Here is a 9,331-nt window from a genome sequence, read left to right as displayed (position 1 = left end):
CACCCACTCATGTAGAGCTGTCCCCGACAATCCCATTTTTTTTTTCAGCGGCTATTAACTGTGTTAATCTCTCTGCCATCCTTGTTTATGCGTGTAGCATCAAATATATACAAAACAAATTACTTTATCACTGTGTCTGACCTAGTTTCGTCTTGGCTGATTGACTTATTTTTCCCGCCGTTGCACGTGAGCGCACACACTTCACGACTTCACGGCCTTCTTGGTCCTTGACCTTTTCACAATGGCGAACCGCAGTTCTGCCTAATGTCTTCCAAGACTAAGTCAAGTAACTAGATAAACGAGCCTCCAAATATGTCACAGATTTCTTATTATATTTATACTTATAACTCGATAGAATCTACTTTAGGTCTCGATACGTCTAGGTGTCCCTGGTTCAGTTCTAGTTAACGAAATAAAACAATTAAACCACCAGATCAAACACATAAACTTTAATCAGCTTTACTGCATATCACACACGCTGGTCTCTCTGACAACAAAAAAACACTTCCGGTCATTCGCGCAGAATGTAAAAATAGATTATACATACATACACACATTCATCCGTGACATAGGCCTTTTGATTTGGTACAGTGTAATGGTATGCTGTTCGTATCCGATTCACTTCTTAATGTGATACAACTGTTTACATAATAAATAATTTTGCACCCCTAGGCTGTCAGAAGATAAGTTATTGCCTTAATAATTAACATTTTGTTCAAATTATTAATACATTTATAATAAATATATTATAAATATATTTAGATCTAAGTTCTATTTAGTCTTTTATTTAGACGGTCAAGTGTATTATTAGGATATGTCAAACTGCGACATATAAAAATAGTTAGTTTTTTTTTTAAACTTATAGCTAAAGCGAAGTTTGTATCAAAATACTTTAAAAACAACATCTCAATCATGATTTTATTCCATGAGTTAGTTAATAAAAGGAAAATATATTTTATAATGATTCATTGACACTTTTCCCATTGTGACCTTTTTGTACCGATGCGCGAATCTATGAATGAAATTTGACTTATTAATGAAGAAGTCCATGACCTTTTTTAAAAAACTTACCTCCCCTGAAGTTTTTCATTAAAAAGTGGTTTAATTTTTTAAAAAAGGCTGCTTGCATATATAATTAAAAAAAATAAATGGTTCACTTTCGGAAAAAAAAAAGTAGCCATTGCATCAGAACTTTGAATGATCTAAAATATCGTGATGTCCAATTTTCATTTTCTCTTCTAGTTTCTGAAATCTAAACGGGACGGACAGACAGACCACACAAAACTTATAGCGTCTATTCCCCTTTCGGGGACCGCTAAAATTTATGACTCTGACGAATACAATAATGTTCATATGATAGAATATCTTGACACCGGAGTTCATTATTTATGCAGGGTACTTCTTTCACACCTTTCAGCGATGATATAAATATCATTTGTTTTTATGGCCAATGGTTAACGAGGGTGACATGAGGCTAACACAACGACCAAGCAAGTTTACTTCCACAACGTGGTATATCAGGTGACCTTTAGAGTTGGGCTGTCCTAAAATCACAATGTTTAGATCTTGTGCCTTCAACGGGAATGAAATTTTGGACCCCATGCAGACTATTGGCTAAAACAATGTAGATCTTGTATTAGAGAATGTATTTGGGTTGAGGCTCACTCTCCCCTCCCCCCTCCCACCCGAAGTAAGTGAGCTTTGAGTTTAGAACTCCCTTGTGCCAGCTTAGCCAAGAAGAGGTTTTAGGGTCCAATATAGAAAACGATAGTCTCGACAATTCCATAAAAGGCATGAAAGGGGGGTTTTGAGATTCAACCCTACCACAAAAAAAAAAAAAAGACTAAAGAAAAACTCAATTACCGAACTCGAGGATAAAAGTCACTGGGTAAAGTAAATATACGAGAGATACTAAAGTTAAGTCACTCACATTCAAGGGAAAGAAGGTCCCCCCCCCTTTTTATAAAAAAAAACAAATAAATCAAAACTACAGTTATCAGGGGAGTGTACCAATGGAGGTATTGAGGTTTAATCCTCCACACCACCTTCCCTAGATAACATTTATGACTATTTGATCTGTTTTACCACCAGTTGCTGTAATTCATTAATAAAGTGCAGTAAATAGCAGATTTGATTTATTTTTGTTAGAAGAATAGCATGACGCTACGTGAAAAACATGCATTTTTGATGTTCCCCAATACAGGGAAAAACATTTGGCGCCTGGGCAAATCTGTGTGTGTGTAAAGAAAAATAATGAACATTGTTAAACCTCCTCCCATAAAAAAATCCCTCCTACACCCATGAAAGTATGTATACATGCGTGTGAGCGTGACTATTTTGTTCGGGTTCAAAACAAATCAACATTTGTAGGAGCTCAATTTGATCTTGCAAAGCCGTAGGTCGGACCGCGATGTAGCACTGTGGAGAGGCAAACAGAAACCATCCCCTGGTGTGCAGCTCACTGTGTGCGTGACTCTGTCTCATCAGCCAGAGAGAACGGTGGAGCCCAGATAGTTGTTCTTACACTCCTTGCCAGGTAGTGATGTAAGAAAGGATGGGCAGACGACAAGTCATCAAACGTTTACTTGGTGATCATCCTAGATTTCAGTACAATCAGCCCATGAAACGTATGTATGACTAAGCTGGACATAATCTGGGTGTATATCTAAGAGAGAGAGACAGAGAGAGAGAGAGAGAGAGAGAGAGAGTGTGTGTGTGCGTGCGTGTGTGTGCGCGTGTTATATATATATATTAAAACTTAGCTTGAAAGACGACCACTTTACCCTGGACGCTATTACCAAACTCTAGACTCAAACATGGGAGATGAAACAATTTAACGCAACGAATCTTTCTTTTAAATGTTGCACTGTCTCTATAAGTTTACTAATATTTAAATACTGTATATGTTCTTAATATATGTGTATACTATTTATAATTCAAATTTATGTTTATTATTATTGCTATAATAAACATTTTATTTGATTTCTCTATTTACAAGACCACGCAAACTCAGTTGCCACCGGCATATTAGCCACGTCTAATGCAGACACGCCGTTGTCTACGAACGTTGCCTTTTGGTCGTCTGCTCCTGTCTTTGAGTCTCAAAAAGTTATATTTATAGGGCTGCTTGAGATATTTATAGGATGCTTGAGTAGTCCGATTTCTACAAATGTTGAGAAACTCTACCAACGAAGATCCGAGACTGCTTGAGCAGTCCATATCTACAAATGTTGAGAACCTTTGTCCAAAGAGTAAACATGACCATGTCTATAAATGTTGAGAGCCTCTCCCAACAATAATCCAAGGCGCTTGGGCAGTCCATGTCTACAAATTTTGAGAACCTCTCCCAATTACGTGAACAGGTATAACTTTTCTTTTTCTCCCAATCCAAACGAGAGGTGGGCGGAGCAACCTATCAATGTTCAACTTTGAACCCGACTCTATAAAATAATAAGGTGCAGCGAACTGAATAGTAATAAGCTAATCTAATGCTCTGCTTGCAATAACTTTTTGGGAAATAAATTCTTTTTATGTTTGACATTATGTGAAGTTTTGTATTTTCAACTAGGAAACTTACATCCCAGAAGCTACAATTTTACTTTAAATTTTAAAACAAACAGGTAAGTATCACGTAAAACTCCTAGCACTTTATATATATATTGAACTTGTCTATATTGAACTTGTCTATATTGAACTTGTCTATATTGAACTTGTCTATATTGAACTTGTCTATATTGAACTTGTCTATATTGAACTTGTATATATTGAACTTGTCTATATTGAACTTGTATATATTGAACTTGTCTATATTGAACTTGTATATATTAAACTTGTCTATATTGAACTTGTTTGAAAAGAGGCTAAGAAAAGAAATGCAATGCAAATACTTAAAATTGTATTCTTTTTGTGGATTCAATTTGGTTTATGTTCTCTATAGGTGTACCTTTGATGGACTATTTGCCAAAAGGCTAAATATCGAAAAGTAATGAAAAGGTGCACGCGCTGAGTGTCGCTGAGTTGTAGAGGCGTTTAACTTGCATGAGAGGCCATTAACTTGCATGAGAGGCCTTTAACTTGCATGAGAGGCCTTTAACTTGCATGAGAGGCCATTAACCAATGCAGGCTTATTCTACCCGTCCAATCTGTTTATGTAGTCACTTTTAACTTCTAACGCATGTACTGTGTGTATAGTAACTCTGTAGCCCCTGTATATGGAGGGAGTAGACTTTAATGCTAGATCTTTAGTTCAAGCCCGTTGTATTGGCTGGGAGGGCTTATAGAATGGGTTTGGGTCACAGCGTTAAAGAGCGTTTACTATTTGCCGGTACAAATAAATTAGGATTGTCATTGTGTTCCCTACAAAATACCTTCATATAAAGGGGGGCGGGCAGAAGCATGTGCAATCTGGACCTTTTTTTTCTTCCTCAAATTGTTGTTGTTGTTTTAATTCCACTGATTTTTATTTTTTCAATTTTTTTTTTACAATTCCATCATAAAAGAAAAGATATTTTTTGGTAGGTATTTAGTGCCCCAAAAACGAAAAGCCACTATAGTATTGTATGGTCTGTCTGACAGTGCGCCCATCCCATTAATCTCAGAATCTAGAAAATATATTGAAAATACTATTTCAAAAAAACATTTCAGCCACAGACCTATATATATTATATCTAGACTGGAAAACTGAATCAAATTCTTATCCGCGATTTATCAACTCACAGACCTATAGACATAAAGTAACAAACGAAAACTATTTATGTCTCTTTACAAAATTAAATTATAAAATTGTTTCACTTATTAGCGGCCCCCGAAAGGGGAAAAGTCGCTATTAGTTTTGTGCGAAATGTCTGTCCGTCTGTCCGTCTGACCGTCTGTCCGTCCGTCCCGTTTAGATCTCGTAAACGCGAAAGATATTGAAAACCCAACATCACAATATTTTAGACCATTTTAAGTTCTGATGCAACGGCTACTTTTTTTTTTCTGAAAGCGAAAAATCTAATTTTTAAAATCAGTTATGCAAGCAGTTTTTTAAAGAGAAAAAGCTAATTAGTATGCATTATAAGTTAGACCTAATTTTAAATGAATAGTAATCTTATAAACTTCATTTTTAAGAACTTAATTTTTATTGCAAAGTAGATTCGAATAAGAGATTGAGCTTTTTCTAAACAATTGGATCAATTATAAGACATCAGTTAGGCCAAGGGAGGCGCGGTGGCTGAGTTCGTAAAGCGCTTGGCTTCCGAACTGAGGGTCCGGGTTCAAATCCTGGTGAAGACTGGGATTTTCAACTTTGGAATCTTTGGGCGCCTCTGAGTCCACTCAGCTCTAATGGGTACCTGACATTAGTTGGGGAAAAGTATAGGCGGTTGGTCGTTGTGCTGGCTACATGACACCCTCGCTAATCGTAGGCCACAAAAACAGATGAGCTTTACATCATCTGTCCTATAGACCACAAGGTCTAAAAGTGAAACTAGTTAGGCCAGGTTCACATCTAACTTTACATTCACTTTCACCTATCCTTTGATCTGCGGGACCGTTGGGGCACTACACAAGACCTGTTAACCTTCTTTCTCCATTCTTATCTCTCATTTGTCTTTGATATAATTTCATTTGCATGTTGTTTCTGAAAATATTGAAGCTTGCCTGGATGGACCTTTTCGGGGGCCGATTTTGAGTTTGTGTTTCCACACAAACTGTCTTTTGTAACCTTGTTTATTGACAATTTTGTTTTAAAAGATTTTTTATTGATACATTTGCCTTAGTTTTAAATTTCTGAAAAGATTAACTTTACTATCACGTCGATCTTTCCTGCCAGTTGACACCAGAGGTCACAATGGTTATACATGGAACTCGAATCTAGATCCAACTTAATTAATATTACGCAAACAAATTTTAAAGTACTAAGAAATGTAAATTTTCTTTTTTTTTTTTATTATAAGATTAAGTTTCATAGAGAAGCGATATGATGTTATTGTCATTATGTTATCAATCCTCTCTTGATCTATATTAATCTACTCGACTGGGTTCTTTCATCATGTGGGGTCATTCCTTCTATGAGTGGATCTCTATGTCTTGATCAAGTATAGATAAGATGTATGTAGAAATATATATCTATACTTTTCAATATTTAATAAAACAAAATATAACTGGGTCAAAGAAACAAAGCTAATATATAAACCGAGAAAAAATATTACTATTTAAAAATGATGATCTCGGCAGAATGCAAGTCAATGAAACGATACTCAGATCCAGGGCGCTGTAACTAAAGAAAATGACTTGGATAAGGATCAGTCTCTCCCAAAGGATCTAGGACAACTTCCAAGGTTAGGATTAGGATCAGTCACTCCCAAAGGATCTAGGACAACTTCCAAGGTTAGGATTAGGATCAGTCACTCCCAAAGGATCTAGGACAACTTCCAAGGTTAGGATTAGGATCAGTCTCTCCCAAAGGATCTAGGACAACTTCCAAGGTTAGGATTAGGATCAGTCTCTCCCAAAGGATCTAGGACAACTTCCAAGGTTCGGATTAGGATCAGTCTCTCCCAAAGGATCTACGACAACTTCCAAGGTTAGGATTAGGATCAGTCACTCCCAAAGGATCTAGGACAACTTCCAAGGTTCGGATTAGGATCAGTCTCTCCCAAAGGATCTACGACAACTTCCAAAGTTAGGATTAGGATCAGTCACTCCCAAAGGATCTAGGACAACTTCCAAGGTTAGGATTAGGATCAGTCACTCCCAAAGGATCTAGGACAACTTCCAAGGAGTCGATGGAAGAGAAAACATAAATCGTGGAGGGGGTGGGTGTCTCTGAGATGTAAATGCTGATGTACGATAGTGATCACAATTATGCAGGTCGAGATTTTCAATTTCATTTCCCTTTGATTCCGTGAACATTAATGTAAAATGAAATTTACTGATGCACACTTAGAATTTACATTTACAATCGTTTAAATTGGACCTTTTTTTTTGGAATGATTATTTAAAAAAAAATTACATTCTAACATCTCATTGAAATAGTTTAATTGTTGCTACATGAAACTAAAATTAAACTTGGCCAAATATTGCGAATATAATCAGAAATCTAGACAGTACAGTGTTAGATTATCTTAAATTTGGCTTTATTCCTTCTCTGTCTAGACAATCATTACCAGGTGCCTTTTATGCAACAAGATTAAATACACGAGGAAAAGATCTAAACTGGAGGATCTTTGGAAATGATGTCCCCCTGATCTAATAGTTCAGGATGAGAAGAGATTCCAACACTCAAAAATGATGTTTATAATAAGACCAGAGTGGACAAAATGCTCACGTCAACATCGCAAACAAGAGATGCTGCTTTACAAGCGTCTGAAAATAGCTTTACTAATAATAACATTATGAGAACCGCGCACTTTAGCAGACAATTTTATTTTGCCAGACACTGAATAAGTTTAAAAAAACAAATGGTGTACACAATCTTACATTTGGCATCATAAAAAGAAATCAAAGTCGCAATGATGACGTAACATGTGGCATTGAAGGCTTCTTATGTAATTATTTGCAAACGACATATTTCTCTATAAATCTGGAGAAATAAATCTTGCTTGGTAATGAAGCTTTAGTATTGGAATATGTTTGTTTTACTATAGATCTAAAGAACTAATCTTTGTCTATAACGTTTTCAATTGTTCCTTCACACTGAAGTACATTGGTTGTTAATAGGTTTAATTAATGCATGACAATATTTTGTTCTCTATTCAACACTCTTTTTGAGCGCTTGGATGTTAGGATCCTATTTTGAAAACATAAACATGAAATCAAGTGTACATTAGAAAGAAACTTTTGAACCGACTTGACTCATTAATTGAATGTAATGAACTTGCAGCTACATGAAATAAACTAAATTTGATCAAAACTAAGTCCAAAATCTCAGTATTTCTAATAAGAATTTAATGAATTATGTCAAACATTTAAACGCCTTCTATTTGTATTGCAATTGAGGTTTGAGGATAATCTGTATATAGTCATAGCTCAATTTATAATCAAGACAGTACAACAGGAACTGCTTTACATAAGTTCTAATGAAGAGTTTAAAATACATTTTAAATAAGGAAATCAGAGGTTGTATTTTTATAATTATCAGATATTATTGAACATCACCAGTAAGTTTTTCATTGTTTAGCCATCTTCATGTCTATTGGAAAAAGCTACAGCAAGGGGTCAACATTCAAATAAAAACAAACTTGACATCAATAAACGAGAAGTTTTAATATTGAACCTTATTATGAACATAATGATAACACAGTCGAAAGCCAAGTCCACTTAGTCTGGCTTTAACACACTGAATGACTATACAACACACATTTCGTGAACACATTCTTTCGGACGAGTTACAAGCACATGTAAACATAAGAACGACAACCGATACAGAATATAATTTTCCTAACAAACCTTACTATGAAAGCAGCAACTAAAAAAACGTTTGTTTGTGATTTCCTTTACGTATTAATGTTGTTTTGCTTCGTTCTCCTTTCAATGTACTTAATAAATCTGTACAACAAGAAGAAATCATTGAACAAACGGGCTACATTTGAAGATGATTTGTTACACAAACGTAAAAGGCGGCCAAATGCTTGAAAGCATGTCAAGTGGTTAAGTATGGGAACCACTGATTTAGATGTATATGTAACAACCAATAATTTAGCACATTAGGCGAAAAACAAAATAGATCAAAGCCTTTGTTAGATCTATTGATAGGATAGGCCAGGGTGCCACTAGTCAATAACATGATCCATTACCTATTAGACTAAAAGGGACCAAATAGTTATTCAACTTTATTCTTCCATGACTGTAAGTACACAAAATAAAATGAGAAGTTCTTTGCATTATTATTTGTCTAGTAACAAATTGACCAGTTCAGAAATAGTTCTACGACCAAATAGCCTGCATATGAGCAAATAGAACAATCGCAGATAACTAACGGAGATTTTCATACTGAAGACTATTCACAGTAATCTGCTCTTTACAACGGGGATTACGTCTGTATGATGTAGAGGGGTAGGCAGCAAGACTGTCTTTTTTATTAAGTTTTTATTATAAGTAATACAAATGCAAAGTAAAATCGTGCTTTTGACCATTTATTATTAATTAATTAATTTAATTTTTGATTGGGAATAGGGAGAGAAGTGAAAGTAACCACATATTTATATAAAAGTTTGAATGAGAGTCTTAAATAAGGCATAGATCTTCAGACTAAACTTTTATGTAAATGTGTTTGCTGCTGTGCGTATTCCTTGAGGAATTTATAGACTGCCCACTTTGTAGACAGTGAATAGAGCATAAATTCTCATAG

At 35.3% G+C, this 9,331-nt stretch overlaps 1 protein-coding gene across 2 annotated transcripts in view; it reads left to right on the top strand.

Moving 5' to 3' along the window:
• The first annotated feature begins 3,466 nt into the window (after positions 1-3,466).
• The window catches only part of LOC106058717 (uncharacterized), a 59,734-nt gene continuing 53,869 nt past the window's right edge, over positions 3,467-9,331 (top strand). For both annotated transcript variants that reach the window (XM_056036222.1, XM_056036224.1), the window contains exon 1: positions 3,467-3,620. The gene's annotated coding sequence lies outside the window, so the exon portion shown is untranslated. The remainder of the gene's footprint in view (positions 3,621-9,331) is intronic.

Source organism: Biomphalaria glabrata, chromosome 7 (genome assembly GCF_947242115.1).
Source record: "Biomphalaria glabrata chromosome 7, xgBioGlab47.1, whole genome shotgun sequence".
NCBI classification, from domain to species: Eukaryota; Metazoa; Mollusca; class Gastropoda; family Planorbidae; genus Biomphalaria; species Biomphalaria glabrata.
Note: the sequence above shows the minus strand (reverse complement) of the source record. Positions and strands in the feature narration are given on the sequence as shown.